At 43.6% G+C, this 26,023-nt stretch overlaps 1 protein-coding gene across 4 annotated transcripts in view; it reads right to left on the bottom strand.

The window, feature by feature from the left end:
• The window catches only part of ARHGEF28 (Rho guanine nucleotide exchange factor 28), a 524,944-nt gene extending 501,881 nt beyond the window's left edge, over positions 1-23,063 (bottom strand). For 2 of the 4 annotated variants that reach the window (XM_033929274.1, XM_033929277.1), the window contains exon 1: positions 22,962-23,063. The gene's annotated coding sequence lies outside the window, so the exon portion shown is untranslated. The remainder of the gene's footprint in view (positions 1-22,961) is intronic. The other 2 variants (XM_033929278.1, XM_033929279.1) reach the window with 1 other exon arrangement.
• Positions 23,064-26,023: the final 2,960 nt, after the last annotated feature.

Genomic DNA, 26,023 nt, shown 5'->3' with positions numbered 1-26,023 from the left:
ATTTTCTCCCCCCTTCCCTTAACTAGCAATAATTAGAAACATATACTTATCACTATAGTTTCCATAAACTATATACCATACATAATATAACTATCTTCCCTCCCTCCCATCCTGGATGTGCAAGGAAGTAATCTAATAAGAAAAAGTACATGTCAGCTAATGTGACCCTATATATGTAGTCAATGGACTCCACATCTTATTGAATGCATTATTATATCCTAAACATTCGCAACGTCAGAGGGAAGGCTTCCAGATGAGGCGTGGGACGCGCGCGAGGAGCTGCTGTCCACAGCTTTCTGCAAAGCAGCACTCAGGGAGCTGGCCCGAAGACGCCGCGTTGATCGCACCGTGGACCGGCCCAAAAGATAACACCGGGGGTGGGGTAGGCCAGAAGGCAAGGCACAGCATGGAGGAAGAGAGACAACAACGGTAGAGGGAATGCTTTTATTTTTTTTATTTAGTGATTGATTTACATCTGCTGTCTGTTCAGGAAGAAATGCATTTGTTTCTTTTCCTCTGGGGTTGTACTGCTTGCAGAGTCTTGCATCTTAGGGCTTGTTTATAAATATTAGTATTTTTAGTTTGTGGTCCTGCATTTGCAAGGGGTTATCTGTTTTCTGGTAGGAATGATTGTTGAAAAGCATACAGTGTGCTTTGTGTATTTTAATTTTGTGGTTAACCATTATGTGTTGTTAATACGATTATATTGTATGTGTGTATATATGAAAAATGAATGGAAAAAAATGGTGTTACAATTAGTACTATTATGGGGGTGGGGTCTGGGGCGGAGATTGGGTGGAGATGGGCACGACTTAGCCCAGTGTTCTTCAATTGCTGGTCCACGGACTGGTGCCGGTCCACAAAATAATTATTTTATTTCCGCTGGTCCAAAAAGTTGAAGAAGACTGACTTAGATTATTGTAGTGCTTTATATCAGAGTGTGCTTCAAAGAGATCGTCAGAGTTTTCAACCACTCCAAAGTACCACAATAAAACTCATTCTAGGAGCAAAGAAATGTGATCATGTAACTCCCCATTAAACACTGACTAATCTATAGAATTATCTTATTAGTATTCAAGACCTGCCATTCTCATTCTCTGCTCTGTCTCAACTGCCTTCTAATATCAACCATTAAGTACTCTCTCCTCTCAGCAACAAAATATACTTGTTGTCCCTAACAATAGACATATCACATATGAATCTAACCAGACCAGTATTTTCTCTGTTCAAGGACCTTGCCTATAGAATGCTCTTCCAACTCATATTCGTTTTGAAACCTCTTTAAGAAAAATCTAAGTCTGCACTCAAAACATAAAGATGTATTTGATTAATCCTTTTCCACGTTTTACTTTTGCCAGGTAACCTGTAGACTCCGACTACTCTGATTTTCATCCCTGTCTTATTGAGTTCTACTTTTACTATTGTATTTTCTATAAGTATAATTTTTTTTAACTTTCCTTTTCTTTCTTATATTGACCTGTAAACCACCTACCGTATTTTTTGGACCATGAGATGCACCGGACCATAAGACGTATCCACCTATAGAGGAGGAAAAACCAAGTCGCCCGAAGCTGCCCACAGCAGCATGCAGCTGCCCAAAGCCCCCCTGGTACCATTTTCAGTGACAGTGGTCCAGCACAGTCTCCTGGACGGCTGCCTATGTCTTAAAAGAATGACACACAATGCAGGAGCGTGACCTTTGTGCTTTCTGCCTGGTACCGCGCCACTCTGTAACTGCAGCTAATCCCAGAGCAGCGCAACCAGGCAGGAAGCGCTAAGGTCACACTCCTACGTTGTGCGTCGCTCTTCTAAGACAAAGGAGACCGCGCTGGACCACCGCCACGAAAAGAGATACCGGGGGGGGGGGGCGCAGTGTATTTGGTCCAGAAGAAACACCCCCTTTTCCAGCCCCCTTTTTGGGGGTGGAAAAAGTGTGTCCTATGGTCCGAAAAATAAAGTAGATACCATGTAATAGGAACTCCTAATAAACTTGAAACTTGTGCACACATCTTTAACTATGGGGAGAGTGGCCAATTTGCAAATAATTAATAAATAAATAAATATAAATTAGCTAAGCAGGATTTATCACCTTTTTGAAAAATTGCAACCAAGGCAGTACATGTATGAGATTTTAGAAAACTGCCCTTTTTATGTAAAACTTTATTGTTTCATATTTAGAAGTATGGTGTTCAATTATGCATGTTAAAGAACATTCTTGTAGAAGGGGGTCTAGGGGCTACAAAACTGAAGACTTACTCAGTGTCATTAATACTCTCGTACTGGTCCTGAGTAAGTTCCAGGATCTACTCTAACCCCTCCCCCCTTCCAAACAGCTTGGAAAGAAAGAGAAGCCTGAAGCAGAGAGAGAAAAGCTACGGGAGCAGTGACATAGCCGAGACACTACGATTGCCAATTTTTTGAAAGAGAAAATCCTGTGTCATTTGCCCCACCTCTAATAACTACAGCAAGGCTTCCAGGTCATAACCAGACAGTATTCACTATGGGGCTGCTGGCAATTATAATCTGCACTCTCTCCACTCCAATGGCCCAAAATAAATCAGTCTAGGCCAGAACTGGGGTTCTAAACCAGAAGTATTTAATTAATTATAGAGCTGAAGTAAATATTATGTTATGTTAATCAAGTTTTCTATTCCGCTTTTACCTATTCAGTTCAAGGTCGGATTACAGTATAAGAGGCTGGGTCAAATTACTCAGGAAGTTACACTGTACAGTAGAGACAAGACTTTACAATAACAACAAAGTTACAGGCAGAGGCAGAAAGTATTTCTTTTTGCTATCACACAGGTAGTCTCTTATCTTTTTTCATGGCTCTTTACTCTTTAGAGCAGTGTATCTCAAACTGTGTGCCAAGGCACACTGGTGTGCCTCCTGAGATTTCAGGTGTGCCCCGATGCACTGGGGAGGAGGAGACGTTCCGGCGCCAACAGACTGCCTACGGGATGTGCCTCTCGTGGCAAGAGGCACGTCCTGTAGGCAATCAGTGGGCGCCAGCACCTATCGTTCTCTCTGAACCTCTTCCCTTCTGGCACCCCCCACTAGCGTCTGAAGGCCTTCACACACACACGGACATTGACATGATGATGTCACGCATCCACATAATGTCATCATGGCGATATCCGCGCACTTCCAGGTGCCTCGAGCCACGGCCACTACTTTTAGTGTGCCGCGGCTCAAGAAAGTTTGCGGGAAACTGCTTTAGAGACTCCTATTTATCTCTTGTACTTCTACACCCTCTCTGAACTGATTTTTACCCAATGGAAGCTCCTCTGGAACTGGAGAGGGCTTTGATGACAACTCCAGTAGTTGGAACTTAAGGATAGTGCTAGGCAAAGAAAGACCATATATATATCTATTTTTTTTTTCTTTCCCCACCTTTCTTCCATTCTTCGTCTTTTTCTTCTTTTTATATTCAACCAACCGCTTTTATAAAGCGATCCCACCCTATTTGTTTTACCCTCTTCCCTCTCTCTCCTTTCTTCTTTTAACATGTAACTTTCCCCCCATCCTTCCCATTCTCCCTCACCTTCAAGTCTGTCTAGTTAATGTCTCAGTGTGCACTTTCATTATTTTATATTTATTTATTTAATTTTTCCTTTCAAATTTTTATTGTAAACCGGCCAGATACTTGTTGATGGTCGGTATATTAAAAGCCAATAAACTTGAAACTTGACCAATTTCTTATCTTTGAAGATCTTCCTTGTCCCCTCCTGCTCTTCAGGACCAGGATCTTTGGTTATTTATTCCTCCTACTTCTTAGAAGGGGTGGTGAGCTGGTTGGCCAGGGCTGATGTTAGACATTCTGGGGCCCAGAGCAGAAATTAAGGAGGGGACTTCAATTCCTCTCCTCCCTGCTCCCTCCCCCAATTTCCCCACCCACCAATGCCCTTCCATCCAGCATCTCTCCCTTTCTCCTCCTTCCCCCTCCCTTGGGTCCACCACATGCCCTCCTCCTCCAGCATCCCTCCCTTCATTTAACAATCAGCTGCTCCAGGGGAGCCCCATGGCCCAGGATGTCCTTCCCATCTCTCCACCCCATTCCAAAGCACCCCTCACAGTTTTAAAATGTAAAAGGGGTCGCCAATGAGGTGACAATTCTCTAGCACTGCTTGCAGCTTCCTAAGCACCGTTCCTCTTCCACAGTCTGCCCAAACGGAAATGGGAAATTGTGGCAGTGGAACACCACCAAGGAAGTTGCCGCACTGGTGACTCCTTTGCATTTTAAAAAGGTGAACAAAGCTTTGGAACGGGTTGGGGCCATCCCAGCCCATGGGGGCACCCAGGAGTTGTGGGGCCCAGGACAGCTGCCCTGTTTGCTCTGGTTCTAGCTTATACCTATAAGCCAGTGGAGAAGCCTCAGTAACCCAGTCACTGCTCACCACTCCATTTTTTCTCCTACTACAATGGCTGAGCTAGCTAAGACCTTCTTCCCTTTACTGTGTGGTACGATGGCCAGGAAAGCAGAAGACAGACACTGGAGGCAGAGCAAAAGGCAAAGGTGATGCTCTCATTTGTATTTGTATTTATTTATACCCCGCCTTTCCCAAGGTGGGTCACAATAAAGTACATACATAAACAGAATCACATGCATTACAACAGCTAGAACATCAATAAAACATAATAATGATAATGTAAAGCCTCCTCCAAGCAAAGGAACATAATAAGAGAGAAACATGGATGATGTCGATGGCAAGGCTTTAGTTTCTTGGATCATGATATGATATTTGAATATAAAGACATGCTGAATATTCATGGCTACTCTTAGCATTCCATTGCCCACAAACTAAACAATCTAATGAGAAAGTTTTAAAGTCTATGATTATCAGTGAAAACTGACATACAAAATAAATAAATAAATACCAAAGTCGACATAGTAAATAGAATGAACTTAAGAACATAAGAATTGCCGCTGCTGGGTCAGACCAGTGGTCCATCCTGCCCAGTAGTCCACTCACGCGGTGGACCTCAGGACAAAGACCAGTTTAGCAAGAACTTGTCCAACTTTGTTTTGAAACCCTGAAGTGTGTTTTCCCCTATAACAGATTCCGGAAGAGCGTCCCAGTTTTCCACCTCTCTCTGGGTGAAGAAGAATTTCCTTTTGTTTGTACGGAATCTATCCCCTTTCAACTTTAGAGTATGCCCTCTCGTTCTCCCTACCTTGGAAAGGGTGAACAGTCTGTCTTTATCTACTAAGTCTATTCCCTTCAGTATTTTGAATGTTTCGATCAAGTCCCCTCTCAGTCTCCTCTTTTCAAGGGAGAAGAGGCCAGTTTCTTCAATCTCTCACTGTATGGCAACTCCTCCAGCCCCTCAACCATTTTAGTCACTCTTCTCTGGACCCTTTCGAGTAGTACTGTGTCCTTCTTCATATACAGCGACCAGTGCTGGACGCAGTATTCCAGGCGAGGGCACACCATGGCCCGGTACAGCGGCATGATAACCCTCTCCGATCTGTTCGTGATCCCCTTTTTAATCATTCCTAGATTCTGTTTGCCCTTTTTGCCTCCGCCACACATTGCATAGACGGCTTCATCGACATATCAATCAGAACGCCCAAGTCTTTTTCCTAGGAGGTCTCTCCAAGTACAGCCCCGGACATCCTGTATTTGTGCATGAGATTTTTGTTACCGACATGCATCACCTTACAGTTATCCACGTTGAACCTCATTTGCCATGTCGCAGCCCATTTCTCAAGCATGTTTATGTCACGTTGCAGATCTTCGCAATCCTCCTGCATCTTCACTGCTCTGTAAAGCTTAGTATCGTCCGCAAATTTAATCACCTCACTCGTCGTACCAATTTCCAGATCGTTTATAAAGATGTTGAAGAGCACAGGCCAAGCACCGAGCCCTGCGGCACCCTACTGGAGACGCTCTTCCAGTCCGAGTATTGTCCATTTATCCCCACTCTCTGTTTCCTATGCTCCAGCCAGTTTTTGATCCACGTGAGTATTTCACCCTCGATTCTATGACTCGCAATCTTCCGAAGTAGCCGTTCATGTGGAACCTTGTCGAACACCTTCTGAAAATCCAGATAAACAATGTTGACTGGATCGCCCTTGTCTATTCGCCTGTTTACCCCCTTGAAGAAGTGCAGGAAGTTCGTCAGACAGATCTGCCTTTGCTGAAGCCGTGCTGGCTGGTTCTCATCAGACCGTGTCCGTCAAGGTGATCAATGATGCGGTCCTTTATCAGCGCCTCTACGATCTTTCCCGGTACCAAGGTCAGACTTACCGGTCTGTAGTTTCCCAGATCTCCCCTCAAACCCTTTTTGAAGATCAGCGTAACATTTGCCACCTTCCAGTCTTCCGGAATCTTCCCCGATTTGATTGACAGGTTGGCTATTAGTTGAAGCAATTCAACTATAGTCCCTTTCAGTTCCTTGATGACCCTCAGATAGATGCCATCCGGTCCCAGGGATTTATTGCTCTTTAGCCTATCAATCTGTTTGTATACCTCTTCTAGACTGACCGTCAGCCCTGTCAGTTTCCCGTCTTCGTTTCCAGTATAGAGCCTGATGGGTTCCGGTATATTGCGTATATCCTCTTCGGTAAATACAGACGCAAAAAATGTGTTCAGTTTTTCAGCGATTTCTTTATCTTCCTTTAGTACTCCCTTTATTCCATGGTCATCCAACGGCCCCACCGCTTCCTTCTCGGGTCGTTTACCCTTAATGTATCAAAAGAACAGCTTGATGTTTTTCACCTCCTTGGCTATTTTTTCCTCGTAGTCTCTTTTGGCTCCTTTTACCGCCTTATGGCACCTGCGTTGATGTTGTTTGTGCTTATTCGAGTTTTCGTCCGTTTTTGACCTTTTCCATTCCTTAAACGAAGTTTTTTTGTCTCTGATCGCTTCCTTCACCTCTACAGTGAGCCACGCCAGTTCTTTGTTCTTTTTTCTCTTGGATCCTTTGTTGATACTTGGTATATGAAGACCTTGCGCCTTGGTGACTGTGTCCTTAAAAAGGGACCAAGCTTGCTCTAGCATTTTTACAGCGCTTATCCTCTTCTTAATCTTCTTCCCCACCATGAGTCTCATCGCTTCGTAATTCCCTTTTCGGAAGTTCAATGCCGTGGCCGTTGTTCTGGTCCGATATTTTGCCCCTGTATCCAGGTCGAAGGAAATGTGTATAAACGTGTCCTCACAAGTACACTTCCCCCTCCTTATTTGCGGTGGATAGGGGCAGAGCCTGCCCATGAATATTAAAAAACCGTGAATAATATTCAGGCCGGTTCTGCCCCTAACCCCCGCTTCTCCCAGCTATTTTAAGCCCTGAATGCCCCCCCTTAAGCCTTACCTGGTGGTCTAGCATATTTTCAGCCAGAAGTGATCTTCCCACGCTCCTGCCCCGTGCAGATCGCTCACAGGAAATGGCTGCCTTGAGCTCCCGTAGTCTCTCGAGCCATCTCCTGTGAGCAATCTGCACAGGGCAGGAGCATGGGAAGATCGCTCCTGCCACGAAAACCTGCTAGACCACCAGGTAAAGCTTAAGGGGGGGGGGGGGGGGCTTACAGGGCTTAAAAGAGCTCGAAAAAGGAATTCTAGGTTTAAAATTGCGAATAAGTGAATTCGTAGATACGGAAACTGCGAATATGGAGGGGGAAGTATAGATGGGCTAAATGGTGTCCACTTCTTTGCTTCAGTGATTTAAGGGAGCAGACGGACAGATCAGGCAGTGGTGGAAGTGATGGGAGCAATTCCTGTACTTGCAAAACAGGGATAAAGAAAACATTAGTGCCTTGATCAACCTTCATATGAAAAGGAAGTCATGCAAGTGAAGGGAGGTGAACAAACAAAAGCAAAAAGGAAGAAACAGGAAGGGAGAGGAGGGCATTAAAAAGACTTTCAACTTGTGAACACAGGTGTGCAGAGAAGAATCTGGTGTTTCAGTTTGTAATTTGTTTTTTTTTGTAATTTGGTTCTTTCATCCTGTTTGTCATTCTGGTGCAAGCTAAATGATTTTCCCACATGTAAAGAATAAGTGAATGCTGCACAATATAATGGCAAACAAACTTTGTGGATTTTTGTGTGATTTGGAATGGGAAATGACTCAAAATAAATGTTATTTCCTCCTCCTTTGGAAGCAACAGTACGTGTCTAGTGTACAAATACTTGCAGTCTAATGAAATGAATAACCTAAAAGTCACCCTGCCGGAAGGTGACCTTGACATGCTAACACTTATGGTTCACTGATGATCTAGACAGGGGGTGCGGGGGCTGTATATCAGAATATATGCTTTTCAGAAAGGGCCAGTAAAACGGGAAACAGGATGTAGCCTTATGAGGGTCCTGAGAATGGTGGTTTACTCAGTGTTTGCACAGGTTTTCCACACAAAAATTACTATCCAATTTAATAAAGGTTTCAGCAGAAATACAATCTATTACACAATTGCCCTATAAGTTAATAGTATGAGCACATAAATACACTGAATATGAAATGACTCCTGATGTAATAAACCACTCATTACTCCGTGTTTAGTGTATTCAGTTCTAGGCGAAGAGTCCACCTGTTAAGAGGCTGCATTTTCCTAATTTCTATTCATTTGTTCAATACCCATGCCTGTTTTAATCATTCCCACCATACGTAAATCTCTAATCCCTTATTTGTCCTGTTTGTCTGTCTTGATTAGATTGTAAGCTCTGTGACACAGGGACAGTCTCTTGCATGTTTAGTGTACAGTGCTGAATACATCCAGTAGCACTATAAAAATGATAAGCATTAGTAGTAATATGAATAACACTGCTTGTGATCAACTTTGCATGTCACAGTATTTGTACTGTCCAGTACCATCAGGCAGCTAAGCCATGGCCCAATGCTCCCATGTTGCTTCTTAAAGGGCCTGAGCATGAGTTCACCCATCATCTCTAATGCAGTGGTTAGAGCTATAGCCTCAGCACCCTGAGGTTGTGGGTTCAAATCCCTTGCTGCTCCTTGTGACCCTGGGCAAGTCACTTAGTTCCCCATTGCCCCTAGGTACATTAAATAGAGTGTGAGCCCATCAGGACAGATAGAGAAAAATGCTTGAGTACCCGAATATAAACCACTTAAACTATAAGTGGTATATAAATATGAAAATAAATAAATGTGCAGCAGCTGCTAAGAAAGCAAATGTTAAGAATTATCAGGACAGGAATAGAAAACAAAGATGAAAATGTTATAAATGCCCATGTATTGCTCTATGGTACAGCCATACCTTGAATACTGTGTGCAGTTCTGGTTGCCGTATCTCACAAAAGATATAGTGGAATTAGAAAAGGTACAGAGAAGGGCGACAAAATTGATAAAAGGGATGGGTCAACTTTCCTATGAGTAGAGGCTAAAGCAACTAGAGCTCTTCAGCTTGAAGAAGAGACGGCTCAGGGGTGATTTGATAGAAGTCTATAAAATAATGAGTGGAATGGAAAGGGTAGGACTAGGGGACATGTGATAAAGCTTAAGTAGTAGATTTAAAACAAACCAGAGACAATATTTCTTCACACAATGTGTAATTAAACTCTGGAATTCGTTTCTGGAGAATGTGATGAAATCAGTTAGCTCAGTGGGGTTTAAAAAAAGTATGGATAATTTCCTAAAAGAGAAGTCCATAAGCCATTATTGAGATGGCTTGGAGAAATCCAGTGCTTATTCCTAGGATAAAATAGCACAAAATCTGTTTTGCTACTTGGGATCTAGCTAGTTTCTTGGGACCTGTTGGAAAACCGATGCACATGTTGGCCCTGTGGACCGGCAGGAAATTTCTGTGGACCGGCTGTTGAAGAACACTGTTCTAGGCGGTTTACACTAAAAAGAGCTGGACAATCAGCGAAATACAATACAGTAAAAAATATAAATATTTGTAAAATATAAATATTTGTAAAATATAAATATTTGTAAAATTTCAATAAAGCTCACTAAGGGCTCCTTTTACTAAGGTGTGCTAGCATTTTTAGCGCGCACTATAGCATGCGCTAGCTGAAAAATTACCGCCTGCTTAAAAGGAAACGGTAGCGGCTAGTGTGCGAGGCAATTTAGCGCACGCTATTCTGCGCATTAAGGCCCTAACGTACCTTTGTAAAAGGAGCCCTAAGTAATAAACTTATCGAACAAAGTGGTCTTAATTAATTTCCGAAAACTGCAATAGGATAACATAGCTTGCTGAATTCATTTACCTAACCAAGATTGTTGCCTACCAGCTTGAAATGCTAGGGTCCTATCTAAGAAGGTCTTATAGCTACACCCATTAATTTTTGGATATGCAAATAAATAGAAGTTTCTAGTTTCTCTTGATGGTCTATGCAACACCAAATGAGGAAAAAGGACAATCTCGATATCAGCTTAAAGCAGATACAGGAAAATTTGAATAATATTCTTACCTCCAAATGTAGCCAATGAAGTAAACGATAATATGGACTAATATGGTCGTTCTTTTTTAAACCAAAAATCAATCGAACACCTGTATTCTGAATTATCCTTAATTTCCTTATAATTTCTTTGGGTGCTCCTAAATAGATGATGTTACAATAGTCTAAAATAGATAAAACTAATGCCTGCACCAATAGTCTGAACGATAAAGGATCAAAATATTTTTTTATGGTTCTTAATTTCCACAATGTAAAAAAGCATTTTTGTACCACTAAGTTTGTGCGTTCTGCTAGTGTTAAATGTCGGTCTAGTGTGGCTTTAGCAGACTAAGCTGTATGGATCTCTGCCCTTTCAAATCAGTTACGTCAATAAATACTAGTTAAAAGAACCATTATTTGGCTCACGCTATGTGATGTTGCCCATTGGACAATACTTGCATTTCCCCACGTTGAAGCTCATCTGCCACTTTTCGGCCCACTTTTCCATCTAACGCAGCTGGAAAAGTGGGCCGAAAAGTGGCAGATGAGCTTCAACGTGGGGAAATGCAAGGTCATGCACGTGGGGAAAAAGAACCCGATGTTCACATACAAAATGGGGGGGGAACATCACTAGGGGTTAGTAACCTGGAGAGAGACCTGGGAGTGATGGTAGACGCAACACTGAAGGCATCGGCGCAATGCGCCACAGCCTCTAGGAAAGCAAACAGAATGCTGGGTATCATTAAGAATGGTATTACGACCAGGACGAAGGAAGTCATCATGCCGCTGTATCGTGCAATGGTACGGCCGCATCTGGAGTACTGTGTCCAGTACTGGTCGCCGTACCTCAAGAAAGACATGGCGGTACTTGAGGGAGTACAAAGAAGAGCAACCAAACTGATAAAGGGAATGGAAAATCTCCCATATACCGACAGATTGAAGCAGTTGGGACTTTTCTCCCTGGAGAAGCGAAGACTTAGAGGAGACATGATAGAAACCTTCAAGATCCTGAAGGGCATAGAAAAAGTAGACAGGGGCAGATTTTTCAAATTAAGGGGCGCCACAAGTACAAGGGGGCACTCGGAGAAATTGAAAGGGGACAGGTTTAGAACAAACGCTAGGAAGTTCTTTTTCACTCAGAGGGTGGTGGATACATGGAACGCGCTTCCAGAGGCTGTTGTAGACAAGAAAACATTAAATGGTTTCAAAGAAGGTTTGGATAGATTCCTAGAAGAAAAAGGGATTGGGGGGTATAGATAGGTATAGACCATTGCTCAGGCAATGGGCCTGATGGGCCGCCGCGGGTGCGGACCGCTGAGCAGGATGGACCTATGGTCTGCCTCAGCGGAGGCAACTTCTTATGTTCTTATGTCAAAGGGATTCCCTATTTCAATGCGATGTATGAATGCCACAATCATCTTGACTTTGCAGCGGCAGTTTTGAAAAAGTCAGAGCAGTTAAGCTAATGTGGTAAGAGTAAACTATATATTACTTATTTCTCGCAGACTTTGTGAAGAAAAATTTCAGATATGGTGTTTGTTCCATTTTTTAGTATCTCCCCGACCCTGAGGAAGAATAAGGAAATACATCAGTGAGGGGACGACTGAACACAAAGTTAAGTTATAAAAACTTCATATTATTATTTACCTTTATGTTCAAATTCACTATTATATCACAGAAGAATAACAATGAATAGTAATGAAAAGCAATGAATATTAATGAGTATCAGGATCGATGAAGAATGAAACCACATTGAGTTACACTACTCAAGTGGTGATCTGAGGATTCATGAAATACTCTATATGCAATGACCGGTAACATATGAGCCGAAATAAATTTAAAGTTGCATTGAAATTAATGGTGTTGATCATTGGATGCTTTAGACTGGTGGTGTCAAAGTCCCTCCTGGAGGGCCACACTCCAGTCTGGTTTTCAGAATTTCCCCAATGAATATGCATGAGATCTATTTGCTTGCACTGCTTTCATTGTATGCTAATAGATCTCATGCGTATTCATTGGGGAAATCCTGAAAACCCGATTGGATTGCAGCCCTCGAGGGGGGACTTTGACACCCCTGCTTTAGACGAATTCAATAAATATAATACATGTAACTTAATTGGTTCATAAGTGATAAATACGTGCAAGGCATAAATGCACATGAGGCGAGTCTCTTTCATTTGAAAGGAAGCTCCAGAATGAGAGGGCATAAGATGAAGTTAACAGTGATAGGCTCAGGAGTAATCTAAGAAAATACTTTTTTTTACAGAAAAGGTGGTAGATGCATGGAATAGGCTCCCAGTAAAGGTGGTGGAGACAGACTGTGTCTGAATTCAAGAAAGCATGAGACATGTACATGGGATCTCTTAGGGAGAGGAGGAGATAGTGGATGGGCAGACTGGATGTGCCATTTGGCCTTTATCTGCCATCATTTTTCTATGTTTCTATTATAATATATAGTAAATTTATAACTGTATACTTACATATATTTAACAGTACTTTAGAATTAGATCTAGAACAGAGTTTTTAAAGCCTAATATCAGAGTCAACAGTTTGGTGTACCAACTTCACAGACCTGCCCAAAAGATATAGCATCCCAGTACGTAGGAAGCGAAATATATGTATTAAAAAATTCCCATTACTTAGTCCAACTTTTATTCTGAGTCTAATTAGGCACGTTCGAGCTCAATTTACCTGCAAAGGTGGCATTAAGGGGTCTATCTGTATAGGAGTGGCTAATTAATGCTGGCACATTTCCCTCACCAGCCCACAGTAGAAACCTCTACCACAGCTTTGTAAAACGAGCCCTAACAGTAAAAGCTGGGATGTCTCAAACAGCAGAGTGAAGATGACGAAAAGGTGCTGCGATGCTTTCATTTTCAAACTTTAAAAAAACTTGACAAATCTGGTAAATCTGGCAAAACTATCATACAGATTTAAAAAACTATCTAATCATCATAACAAGAGGAAAACATATCTGGGAATGAAATATACACGTAGTTCTCTACAAGAGGTACGTAGATGTCACAGAGAGACAAGCTTTTCACCAGTGGTTGAACACACGTGATGACAACCTTGAGAACCTTAAATTTAAGATGCAGTATGATAGTGACTTATTTGTTTATTGCATTTTACAATGTTTATTTGTGTTTGACATTGTGGATGTAAATGTTTTTGAACATCTTAGATTTAAGCGAATCATAAATTTTAAAAAATAAATAAATAGTGCTGGAATTTCATTTCTGGATATTAAGATTTAAAAAAAAAAACAAACAATGCCGTTTGTTGACATCTATTTACAGAAAAGTGACCGACAGAAATATGTATCTACACTACACCAGTTTTCATAGTCATCTCCCTCCCTTATCCTCAGCGACTTCAACATCCATGCCAATGAGCCCTCTGACTCCTATACACCCAGGTTTCTCGCTCTAATGTCCTCATACAATCTCCAGCTGTGCTCCACCATCCCTACACGCACCAGAAAGGCCACTGCCTTGACCTCGTCCTCTCCTTCAACTGCTCTACTACCGAATTCTGCACCTTGACTCTTCCCCTCTCTAACCTTCACAACTCATCACTCTCCCCCCAAAACCCTTTAGGAATCTTCAATTTATTGATCCTGACGTGCTCTCCACCACTGTCTCATCCCTCCTTTCAACTACTATGTCACACAAGTCTGTTGACAAAGCTGTCCGCTCCTAAACTCCACTCTCACGTCTGCTATTCATACCTTTGCCCCTCCCATTTCACATCTTGTAAGATGTGCCAAACCCCAGCCCTGGCTAACCCCCAACATCCGTTATCTGTGCCCGCACACATGCCGACTTCATACACTTCAAATTCATGCTGATGTCCTTCCAATCTATTGTTTCCTAAACAAGATTACTACAACCATTTAACTAACCCAGTGCTGACCCTCACCGTCTCTTTGCCACACTCAACTTCCTACTCAAAATACCCCCCCGCATCCTATCCCCTCTTCACTTTCCCTCCAGATAATGGCAGAGTTCTTCTACAATAAGATTCACAAGATACACCTTGACTTTTAAGTCACCTCCCCCACCATCCCTTCCAGCTATCCACTCTGCAAACCTCCCTTCAACAACCTTGCCACTTTTTCATCCTTTTCTGAAGTCACAGAAGAGAAAGTTGCTCATTTTCCCTCCTCCTTCAAACCCAACACCTGTTCCTCTGAATTGATTCTCACCTGCCTACTTGGAGCCATCACTCCCATTGTCATCCCTCCCATCTGTCACATCCTCAACATGTCACTCTACTGCAATAGTTCCTGATATCTTCAAATAAGCCGTAGATACACTTCTCCTCAAAAAAACACTTACTAGCCCCACATCTTCCTCCATCACCCTATCTCACTCCTCCCCTTCCTATCCAAGCTACTCAAACGTGCTGTCTACCGCCATTGCCTAGATTTTCTTTCTTCTCAAGATATTCTTGACCCACTTCAATCGGGTTTTTGCCCTCACTATTCTACAGAAACGCCCTTGCTAAGGTTTCTAATGACCTGTTCCTAGACAAATCCAATGATCTGTACTCTATCCTCATACTTCTCGATCTGTCTGCTGCCTTTGATACTGTTGATCACCACCTACTCCTCGATATACTATCCTCCCTGGGATTCCAGGGTTCTGTTCTCTCCTGGTTTTCTTCCTATCTCTCTCATCATACTTACGGTGGATTCTCCTCTGCTGCCATCCCACTGTCTATCAGTGTACTTCAAGGCTCTGTTTTGGGCTCTCTTCTCTTCTCCATATATACCTGTTCTCTCGGTACACTAATCTCCTTCCATGGTTTTCAATATCACCTCTGTGCTGATGGCTCCTAGATCTACCTCTCCACACCAGATTTCTCTACAGGAATTCAGGCCCAAATCTCAGCCTGATTGACAGACATTGCTGCTTGGATGTCTAAAACTGAACATGGCTAAAACTGAACTCCTATCTTTCCACCTAAATCTACATCCCTCATCCTGCCATTCTCTATTTCTGTGAATAACACTCTCCTCCTCTCTGTCTAATCTGCTCACAACCTCTGAGTAATCTTTGACTCCTCTCTCTCCTTCTCCACTCAAATCTAACAAACTGCTAAAATCTGTCACTTCTTCCTCTATAATATTCCCAAAATCCGACCTCTCCTCTCCGAGCACACTACCAGAACCCTTATCCATGCTCTCATTACTTCTCACTTAGACTACTGCAACATACTTCTCTCAGGTCTCCTGCTCATCCGTCTTTCTCCCCTTTAATCCATTCAAAATGCTGCCGCACGGCTCATACCGTGAAAGCCACCATGCTCAAAATTACCCCTCTCCTCAAGTCACTTCACTGGCTCCCCATCTGCTTCCGAATACAGTTCAAACTCCTCTTACTGACTTACAAGGGCATTCACGTTGTAGCTCCTCAATATCTCTCTTCACTTTTCTCCCCCTATGCTCCCTCCAGTGAGCTCCATTCATCATGTAAGTCCCTCTATCTGTACCCTTCTCCTCCACCACCAACTCCAGTCAACAGCCCCCCTTTTCTTGCAGTTCCGTATGTCTGGAACAAGCTGCCAGAGTCAATATGTCATGCCCCATCTCTAGCAGTATTCAGATCCAAGCTAAAAGACCACTTTTTTGAAGCTGCTTTCAACTCTTAACTCCCAATCACTGTCAGATACCTATAGCCATTGTATTATTCCTTCTACCAGAAATTCCCCAACCTGAAATGTCCTGTCTGTCCAAATTAGATTGTAAGCTCTTTTGAACAGGGACCATCTATTGAATATTAAATATGAAGCGCTGCATATGCCTTTCAGCGCTATAGAAATGATAAATAGTAGTAGTCGAGGATTGAAACACAATCTACCCCATTCACAATTTTTAAGATTAAGCAGAATGTACAGATATGACTGAATTTGATCGACAAGCTCCCACAATGGTTAAGAACTTTATGCAGCATGGTTACTCAGAGAAGTGTGTCCAGGAATGCCTAAGAAAGGCTAGAATGCAAAATAGAGACCAGAGTTGGTCTGTTCTCTACGTTTTCTCACCTTTCTTGAGATATCCAACGTATCAGGAAAAAAACTGGCACATTCTAGAGACCTATGAGAGCTTTCCTGAAAACCCAACTGGCCTGGAGGGTCCTCCAGCACAGGGTTGGGAACCACTGCCATAGACCTTTCTTTATTGTGGTATCATAGATATTTTGTCATTCATTTCCTGTGGGTCTATAGATGGCAGATTATGGTTTCTTTTTCTACATACAGCCTCCCCCTTTTCTCACATAGAACAAATATATTTGTGCAGAATAAGATACAGCATTTAGTATATGTACAATTCATTACCATGTGCCTATGTATGGGACACAATCACATTCTTGTTATTATCTTTCTGGGCAGAAGACGATCTATAGTATGACATCAGATGCCACGTTGTTCTTATGACCCTTAAAAAGTGACACTATTGCCTCTTGTTTTTCAATTGAGAAGCACGATTTTTAATGCTGGGAGGTTTGCTGCGTGTACATGAAATGGTAAGGGGAGCACCTCCCTTATTTTTATTGAGAAATTGTGAATGCGTCTAATGGTGCATTTTTATTATGGATAAATTACACATTTTTCAAATAGTAATATGGTAGTAAAGCCATCATTTAGTGGGCATTTAATTATGCCACAACTGCAATATAAGGCCGCCATTAGTATATTAGTCAGCTGTCTTTATTTTTTTATTTTTAAGTATGTGCTCAATCATGAAAGGATCATTTCTACATATAAGTTTTAAGTATTCAAGTTTTTGTGTCCGATAATTTATATTTTTTACCACTGTTGTTGACCTGAATATGGGTTTTCTATATACAGAGTTGCTATCACTCTCCTCCACCATTAATTTTATCCTGATTCTAACTTTATGCAAATGTAGAGCTACTCTATTATATTCAGTTTTTATTTTAAAATGATTAATTTATTATGGCCCCCTTTTACAAAGCTGCGTTAGGGTTTTTTTTTTTATCACCAGCTGCTGCGGTAAAGCTCCGACACTATTAGCCATCCAAGCAGCGAAACTAGACCACCATCTCTCCAACCTGCTGACCATGACGCCCAACTACAAAACCTTCAGGAATAAATTAAAAACCAAGTTATTTAAGAAATTTGCAAATGATCTAATTAACCTTCTCCAAATATATGGTACGATCCCTGAATTCTTTAAGAACAAGATGACTAGTTACCAACCGAAAAGATCATTGCGCTCTGAAAATTCTATGCTGCTGAAGGCAAATGTTAATCCAAAATTAATGGAAACCAACGCAATGACCTTTTCATGTACAGGGGTAAGATCGTAGAATTCCCTCGTTGGGCAAATACGGAAATGTAATGATAGGGGTACATTTAGAAAACTATGGTACTTAAAACACAATTGTTTGTAAACGTGTTTCTTTAAGTAGTGATTTTCCCTGTCCGCTGATTTTCCGAAAGAATTGAACTGATTCTGTGTTCATTTGTTGTAAAATTTTATGTAAACCATTTTGGTTTAAATCGGTATAGAAAATTTTAAAATAAATAAATAAATATATCCCCAGAACTTAACGCTTCTGCTAACTATCTATCTTGTAATTTCCCTGGGTATGCCTAGAACAATTCTTTTGTGGTAGTGGTGGAATAGAAGACACTAATATAATGTAATTTATGAGCATCAGAGCTTTTACCACAGTGGCCGGCAACACAGTAAATGACATCAGATAAAAGACCCTCACTGTCCATCCAGTCTGCCCAATATGGTGGCCAGAGCCACACCCACCACTCAGTGCAGGCCCCAGTCACCACAATGCCAACCATATAGGCAGCCAAACATGATGGGGATGATACGTGATTATAGCCCAAGACTTTATTCAACTTACCAGTCAAAATCCTACCTCCCCTCCCCCACTAACTGCACACTGTGAAACTGCATGGATGAAATGGGTAAAGGATCATGGTTTTGATATACAGTACTCCCTAGAAATTCACAGGGGTTCCGTTCCAGGAACCCCCATGAATTTCGTAAAAGCCTGTCAATAGACAGGGGAGGCAGGAGAGGGCAGCTGGAGAGCCAGCGGGTGAAGAAAATCACTCGCGGTCTGCTCTGACCACCTCTTTCTGTAGTAAAGTTGGGCTACACCAATCAGGAGCTGCTTTACCACAGGAAGAGGCAGTAGGAGCAGACCACGAATGAGCAAGTCCGCGATTCGCGGCCCACACATTCGCGAGGGAACACTGTACCGCCTTTTTGTAATACAACCAAAGGGGTTTACATTTATTATATGCAGGTACATTCTCTGTCCCTAATGGGCTCAGAATCTAAGTTGCTGTACCTGGGGCAATGGAGGGTTAAGTCACTTGCCCAAGATCATAAGGAGCTGCAATGGGAATTGAACCCAGTTCCCCAGGTTCCAAGCCTACTGCGCTAACTATAAAAGAGGTAGCCTAAGGCAGCACCATTGCTTTTCTCCTCTCTTGCCATCCAATATTTCTGCTTTCTGGAGCTCATTAAGCCCTGGTATCCAGTGGCATAACCGGGACTCAGTGGGCCCTGGGTGTGAGGACCAAGATGGGCCCCCCGGGTCCAGCATCTTCCCCCCACCATACTCAGCTACTTACCTGCCCAATGGTCCTAAACAGCTACAGAGACAAAGACAGCCCTAAAGGCTACCTCTCTGGTTGGTAGAACCTAACTTCTGCCATGTCTTGCCATGCTGATGCAACTTCCTGTGGGCGGGACGCGGTAGAGGAAAGGCCCTGCTGGCAAGAGAGGCAGCTTTTATGTAGCGCTATCTCTGACACTGTAGCTATGGATGATCTGGCGGGCAGGTAAGTAGCTGAGCACAGAGGCAGGGAGGAGTCGGACCTCAGCAGGTGGGATGGAGGGTTCAGCTTTGGGCAGCCCTCGGTATTTTGTCGGGCTTGGGCTACACCTCTGCTCACATCTTAATCACACCATGCAGCAATTCCAAAAATGCCTGATTTTGCTGCCATTCCCACAACTGCAACAGGCCAGGAGATATCTGTGACCAAGCAGCTCACATGCAAATTCTGCTCCACTGAACTACAGCACCAACCCAGGCCTGAGAAGCAAGGCACAGAAAGGAACACAACACACATGTTAAGTGATAACATGAACAAATTGCTAAATGCAATTAGAGAAAGAGCACAAACATTACACTGGCTGAAGTTTAGAATGAATATGACACTGTTGAACAAAAGTTGCTATAAATCTTATAAAGTTAAGTACATTTAATGAGCACTCAAAGTTCACTCACCGTTAAGTGCTTTCACACAGTATCTAAGTTCCTGTGTTTACTCTGTTGATTCTGTATACAGATTAAAACAGCAGGCTAATATACATTAAGAAGTACTGTTAGTGCTCACTCAGGCCTAGATGCACTAAGAAGATAGGTAAGACCAAGTGGGTCTTACCTATCTGATTTTTTTGTCTGATTCAGAAAGAGCTATTGATGCACTAAGAAGTTTGCATGCAAATGATTCATGCGGATGTTCGCCATAATCCCTGACTCTCCAATCCGATGGTTCACTATGAGAGTGATTCTCACACATGCGCAGAGCCAGCAGGGGAAGCCTAAACAGCTGAGAGGCAGGGGAAAGCCTCATGTCACGTAGTTCGAGGCAGGAAGAGTTGTTTCTTCTTTTTTTTAATGGGCACAGATGCTGTGCTTGTTGCATACGCACAATATCTACCCCATTATTTATTAACCCCCCCCCCCCCTTGATTACGGCCCTCCCCAACAACCCCTGATGAATACGACACCGGGAATCCCCCCTCCCGTACTAGTGAAAATCAGCAGGAGGAATGACCAGTCCATCCTGCATTAAACCACCCACCCACCTCCATCTCCGAGGCAGCAAAACAGCAGGAGGGATGCCCATTTCCTCCTGCCACCAAAGGCCCAACCCCCACCGGTATGAAAGGCACCCCCCAAACATCCCCAACCCTCCTCCTTCCCCCCCAAAGGCAGAAGGGATGTTCACTCCCTCCTGCCACCAGAGGTACAGCAAAAGGCACATCCTGTAGGCAGTCAGCCACTGCCAGCATCTCTCCTCCTCCCTAGCATCTCTCCTCCTCTCCGTGCCTCTTCTTTTTCAGCAACCCTCCCCCCCACCACCACACACACACACACTGGGGGCTCAGGACCACACCTGGAGGGCATACGTGCATGAGCGGATGTCGACGTGATGAAGTCACTCATGCGTGTGATATCAACACAGCGATGTCCGCACACTTCCAGGTGCCCTTGAGCCGCGGTCGCAGCTCATAAAGTTTGCGAGACACTGGTTTAGAAAGAATAAAATGAACATTTGGTACTGCTCCATTCAGATCCTCTCGCACGTCCAGGTCAGAAAAAGACACAAAGACAACACAGATATAAACACACAGTGGTGTAGCGATGGTGAGAGGTATCCCACCCCCACCATCCACTCCTTCCCTGCCCCCTCCTGTTACACACACGTGCCCCTTCCCTTCCTCCATACCTCTTTAACGTTCCTACCATGAGCAGCAATCCCCAACTTGCTGCTTGCATCAGTTCTTCCGATGTCACTTCCTAGGCACGGGTCCAGGAAGTGACATCAGAAAAAGATCCGATGCTGGTGCGAGCAGCAAGCTGGGGTTGCTGCTCGCACCGGGAACATTAAAGAGGTACGGGGGGGAAGGGAAGGGGTGAGCAGTAGCTGGGGGAGGGGGCGGAGAGGAGGACGGCACCTGGAGACCACCTCCCTGCCCTTCCCTTATTGCGCTATTGTAAACACACATGCATCTATATACACGTAGGCGGAGGAGGAGGGTTGGAAAGCATTCCATAAGCCATGCTTTCTCCAGTTATTAACTGCTATTGCCTTGGCCATCCTCCAGTTGACGAGTACAATAGCTGAATTAAATGAACAGCTTTGTAATGTCATATCTGATCCTTTCTGAAATCTAGGGTGTATCTCCAGTCTATTGCAAAATGATGTGGGGATCTCTGCTAAACAGTTCAGTCAGATTTTAATAGAACAGATTAAAATTGTTTGCTACTATTTTTTTTGTTGCTCATTCTTTAGTTTAACTGAATCGTTTCTGAATATATCATTCAGGTCTTCTTAATCTAATTTTTCCATTTCAAGTTTTCACACACTGTTTTTCTGGTAGAAAAAAGTTATTTGTTTTTCTGATAATGACCCATTTCAACCTGGTTTACTTTTCAGATCTTAATCACCTGACTGATGCTGGTGGTTCTCTTGCTAGGAAATAACCTTACACTCACCTCCCTAGTCAAGGTCAGCTATTCAGGTACGCCAGATTCGGGGCTTAAATCAACTTTTTGAGCAGTCCATTGATTTGTGGTTTAATAAAAACAAAAACCTGAACTTTTGAGAGTATAGTAAAGATTTGCAGAAAATCTGTCTGTCAAGTCCTAATAGAAATACTCTCAGCTGGCTCTACCTGTCACATTTCAAAATAAATTCCCATTATAACCCCCAATGAAAGTAATATATGCTTTTTGTTTATGGAGGACATGTCAGAGTCATAAAACAAACGCCAGAATATTCAATTTTTTTTTTGCAAATACCGCTTGAATAGTCTTCATTACTGTATGATCTGTGCTTATTAAAGGGTCCTTTATTTTCTCTCTCTCACGTGCAGTAGTAGGTTCACTATTTTTCTTTAGGGCACAGAAGAATAAGTGATATGAAGCAATATTAATTCTTCCACTATGCAATTGGCCAGAACTATGAGTTGTCAGGAGATATACAGGTGTGTCAAAGAATACCCACAGATAATAATAACTTTCTAATGATTCAAAATGTAACCCTCATTTCTAATGTAACGTATTAGTATTGTAAACTGCTTAATACTCATGTACAAGCGGTATATCAAATATAATCAAAATCGATCCAAAAATCAAAATCAATTCCGGTTTTCACAGGCAGTAAGAGATAAGTACAGTACAAAAGGAGCTCTCCCATAACCGTGAAGTTGATTTCAGGCTATTTAAACCTGTCATACTGTAATGGGGGGAAAAAAAAATCCAATTTTAAACAAAATAAAACCACAGAGGTATACACAGGCCCCACATAAACGTGTTACACATTTGATGACTTCATTCTGTAATAAAGAAGGGAGGGGAGCATGCTTGGGCATATAGGATCCAACTTTTCAAAAGGACTGGATTGCTAAATTCAACACAAATTCCTCCCCGCTAGAGTCTCTCTCTAGACGCTGAAAAGAGTGCTCAGTCCTTTGGGTGTTCCAGCTCCTCAACTAATTCAGCGTCATTTCCTCGGCAGCAGAATAATTTACCAGGCACAGAATAAATAAATCCACCGTTCCAGAATAAGTTATAACGCTACAGATTTCAAAGTGCCATCAGAGGATAGGCTGAGCGCCTCCATGTCCCTCATCCACCCCGTGGAACCTGCCATAGCACAGCGCCTTAGGTCCCCCACACCCCAATCCTGGCTATTGCTCCGGGGCGCCCCCCTATGGACAGGCCGGGAACAGTCCGCTCAAAGCAAGGCAGCAAAGGGACAGGGATTCCTGCTTTAGCCTGACGCAGACCGGCGCGCGCGGACCCACAGAGCGAAAGGAGAAAAGCTTACCTGCACAGTGTGAGACGAGCAAGACGCTTCAGCCGCTTCGCTGCCCGGGCGGCGGCTATCTAGCCCCGCCCACTCCCCAACGACTCCGCCCCCGCCTCTCACACCTCTCTCTCTCTCTCCTAGCTAGCTTGTGCCGGTCACCGGAAAACCCCGGCGCTGACGCTGTCTGCTGGAGCGAGTCTGCCAGGCTGCTGGCGGGTCCTGGCTTTGATGCTTTCCGGTACGACAAGAGAAGACAGCTTTCAGGATTTAACCCCATCTGCTTAAGATCCAGGAGTCACAGCAGCGGGGGCTAGAAGGAACGTAGACCCCCCCGTCCTGCCAACCACATGCAAACTGCACATTAACCAGACAGATGGCCACTAAACTTACGGGAAACATCAGATGTTTGCTTTCTAGTATTCACATTGTTTTATTGCAACATTAAAAACAACTGGCTACAGCAGGGGTGCCCACACTTTTTTGGCTTGCAAACTACTTTTAAAGTGATCTACCAACAATACAATTAAAAAAACACATACAAAGCACACTATACGCAGAGGAAATGTTATTTATAATTTATATTTGTGGTTTTTTTTTAAAGAGGTCAAGGCAGATGACTTTAAAATATGCAATGTCACCTCAGTAACAACTATACAAATATAGACAAATATACCCCCTCCCCTTTTACTAAACCACGATAGCTGCGCTGAATGCCCCACGCTGCTCCCGACGCTCATAGGCTCCCTGCGTTAAAAACCGCTATTGTTGTTTAGTAAAAGGGGGCCATAGTGCACAATATAGACAGCAGATATAAATTCTCAAATCGGATACATTTTGATCACTAAATTGAAAATAAAATCATTTTTCCTACCTTTGTTGTCTGGTGATTTCATGAGTCTCTGGGTTGCACTTCCTTCTGACTGTGCATCCACTATTTCTTCCCTTCTTTCTGCCACCTGCATGCTTCTTCTCCTCCAGACCTCATTCCATTCACCAACCAACATCTCTCTCTGTCCCTCCATGAGTCCAACTTTTTCTTCCTCTCTCCCTGCCTGCCCCTCCCCTTTATTTCTTTCTCTCTCCCTGCCCTCCAAGCCACCACCGATTTAAACCTGCTTCCCCAATGCCGCAAAAGCCAGGCCCATACAAGCCTTCCCCCCCCCCCCCGACATCAATTCTGACGTCAGAGAGGAAGTTCCAGGCCAGCCAGAATTGACGTCCGGGGGCTCATGGGCCCGGCCCTTGTGCAGTGGTTGCACTCACCTGGCTTTTGCAGTGTCGGGGAAGCAGGGAGAACACAAAGGTAACACCTACTCTGTATCCAACAAACTTATCTTCATCCATAACCTCTTTATCTCTAAAAAGCTCTACCTGCTATCACTAACTGAAACCTGGATCTGCACTGAAGACTCTGCTTCAACTGCCGCCCTCACCCGGATGGTCATGGAGGTGGTATTGGACTCTTAATCTCACCGTCTTGTAAATATCAACCCTTTCTCCTGCCTCAATCTCGCTGTTCTCCTTCCTTTGAAGTTCACTCCATCCGTCTATTCGCCCCCGGTCTCTCAGAGTAGCGGTTATTTATCGACCCCCTGACAAATCCTTCTCCTCCTTCCTCACTGAGTTTGACTCCTGGCTTTCCTTCTTTCTTGAACCCTCATCTCCCTCCCCCATCCTCAGCGACTTCAATATCCATGCCGATGACCCTTCTGACTCCTATACATTCAGGATTCTTGCTCTAACATCCTCATATGACCTCCAGCTGTGCTCCACTGCCCCTACTCATCAGAAAGGTCACTGCCTTGACCTCGTCCTCTCCTCCAACTGTTCTATCTCCGAATTCTGCACCTCAGATCTTACCATCTCTGACCATCAGCTGTTAACCTTCACAACTCATCACCCTCCTCCCCAACCCTGACCAATCACTACCCGTATGTTTAGGAATCTTCAGGCTACTGACCCTGACACGCTCTCTACTGACCCTGACACTGTCTCACCTCTCCTTTCTAATAATATTTCAAAGAAGTCTACCAATGAAGCTGTCCTCTCCTATAACTCCATTCTCTCATTTCCCATCCTGTAAGACTCCATCCCTGGTTGACCCCCAAAATCTGTTACCTGCGCTCCTGTGCTGAGCATCTTTGGCTTAAATCCCGCACACTTACTTCGTCCATTACAAATTCATGCTGACTTTCTTCCAATCTACCCTCTCGCTTGCCAAACAGGACAACTACACAGTTTAACTAATTCTCTAAGTACCAATCCTCACTGTCTCTTTGCCACGCTAAACTCTACTCAAAGTGCCGCCACCTCCCATTCCTTCTTCGCTTTCCCCCCAGACAATGGCAGAGTTCTTCTTGAATTCTCAACAATGTACCCTCCCCCGCCGCCCCTTCCAACTGTCCGCTCTGTCGACCTCTCTTCACCAATCCTTACGACCCTTTCTTCCTTTTCTGAAGTTACGGAAGAGGAAACTGCTCACCTTCTCTCCTCCTCCAAACCCACCACCTGTTTCTCTGATCCGATTCCTACCTGCCTACTCGGATCCATCACTCCCGCTGTAATCCCTCCCATCTGTCACATCCTCAACCTTTTGCTCTCCACTGCTATGGTTCCTGATGTCTTCAAACATGCTGGTTATGCCCCACCTTAAAAAGCCCTCACTAGACCCTACATCTCCCTCCAACTACCACCCTATCTCCCTCCTTCCCTTCCTAGCCAAACTACTCGAACGTGCTGTTCACTGCCATTGCCTGGAATTCCTATCTTCTCATAACATTCTTGACCCGTTTCAATTGGGCTTTCGCCCTTACCACTCTACGGAAACAGCCCTTGTTAAAGTCTTTAATGACCTGTTCCTGGCCAAATCCAATGGACTCTATTCTATCCTCATTCTTTTCAATCTGTCTGCTGCCTTCGACACTGTTGATCACCAACTCCTTCTTGACACATTGTCCTCGCTGGGATTCCAGGGTACTGCTCTCTCCTGGTTTTCTTCCTATCTCTCTTGTCGTACCTTCAGCGTATGTTATGGTGGATCCTCCTCTGCTGCCATCCCACTGTCTATTGGCATACCCCAA

Source organism: Geotrypetes seraphini, chromosome 1, assembly GCF_902459505.1.
Source record: "Geotrypetes seraphini chromosome 1, aGeoSer1.1, whole genome shotgun sequence".
In the NCBI taxonomy this organism is placed as follows: Eukaryota; Metazoa; Chordata; class Amphibia; order Gymnophiona; family Dermophiidae; genus Geotrypetes; species Geotrypetes seraphini.
This window is presented reverse-complemented; position numbering and strand designations above follow the sequence as displayed.